Source organism: Chrysochloris asiatica, unplaced genomic scaffold (assembly GCF_000296735.1).
Source record: "Chrysochloris asiatica unplaced genomic scaffold, ChrAsi1.0 scaffold00066, whole genome shotgun sequence".
Lineage (NCBI taxonomy): Eukaryota > Metazoa > Chordata > Mammalia > Afrosoricida > Chrysochloridae > Chrysochloris > Chrysochloris asiatica.
Window position 1 is genome coordinate 6,390,323 of NW_006408584.1, and position 1,590 is coordinate 6,391,912.

Below are 1,590 nucleotides of genomic sequence, written 5' to 3' on the forward strand. Positions count from 1 at the left end.
GGGCATTGATTCTCAATGTTACAATAATTCTGTGGGATAGCTTTCTTCTATGTCCTTAACATAAATATTTGGCTTTTTTATTTCTAAACTCTAGAAAATAATCATATTAAACTGTTGATATTCTGATTAGATAAACCAACTCTTCATTTCTAGGTATTTGAAAAACAGGGTTTAATCTTTGACTCAAACACATATGCATATGACACTGGTCTGTGGTGTTGTTAAGTGTTATTGAGTTTGTTCTGACTCATATCGACCCTGTATAAGGTTTCCAAGGAGTTTCTGATGAGTTTTAACCTTGTGGCTCAAACCAACCTTGTGTTCCAGTGCTTTATCCCACAGTGCTGTGTCAAGTGAAAAAACAAAAAGTCCTTATTTTATATTACCAAAAAATGCAAGCATAATATCAACTTTATAAACCTTACATGGCTGTTTCAAACATGAAATAATATACATCAAGACATTATTCTTAATTTGATTTAAAAATATTCTAGATTCTACTCTCTGTAAATTAATATCTTAATTTTATCACTTTTATGAATTCCACATTTGTGATTTTTCACAATAGGTTGATGTGGAGTTTGATCACAAATATTCTTTTATATTATTGTATAGTATTTATTTAAAATGTTTCATGGGCAATTATGTGATCATTTAAATGGGAGAATATTAGTTTTACATTCATTCTATTATATATCATTTCATTGCCATGTTTACAATCCCCTCCATGCATCATCAACCAAACAAAGGGTATACACTACAAGTCTGCCCCCTGGTCATCAGCACACAGCCCCTCTCCCTCTCTGCATCTAAAGTCCTCAGCTGCTCCATCTCTCCACGTCATCGTCTCTGCCTCCATCTCTGGCGTCACTACTTCTCTGGGTAGGGCTCTGCTCTCCGCTTTTCTCCCTTGATAGTCCCAGGGACTTCCGCTCCTAGACTGAAAAGTTAATCACTCTCCTCCTTGCTACAAAACGTCTATCTTTATATTTCTAACCCTCACAATCAGTCTTGATAACAATTATTCACTATTGTATCACAAGAGACCTATCCACATTTCCTTTCATCAGTCCCACCTAGACAGATTGTATATGAGTCAGTGGAGATTCTACCTTCTCCATGCCCTCTGGATCTAGGTTCCCTCTTGAAAGCTTGTAATCCAGTTACTTCTTGCCTTTGTAGCCCTCCCATTTTGGGTAGCCAATGTCTGAGTTGCCCATCCCTGTCTACTCTGTGTATGGAGGGATAGGAATGATCCTCGCTCTAAAGATTTGTTCTCCCTTTTGAGCTACTGCATTCATAGGTGTAGGTCAAGTTCATCAAATTGTATCAGATTACTCTTTTTTTCCTCTTCTTTCTTCTTCTAGTTGCGCTCTGATCATCTAGTCATTGAAGCTAGGTCATGTGGGTTGTTGTTGTTGTCGGTTGCCATCCAGTCGGAACTGACTCATAGCGACCCCATGCACAGCAGAAGGAAACAATGCCTGATCCTGGGCCAACCTCACTACCACTGCCACACTTGAGTCCATCAATGATGCCATCTGGCCAATCCATCTCGTTAGGGGTCTTCCTCTTTTTCTCTGACCCTCC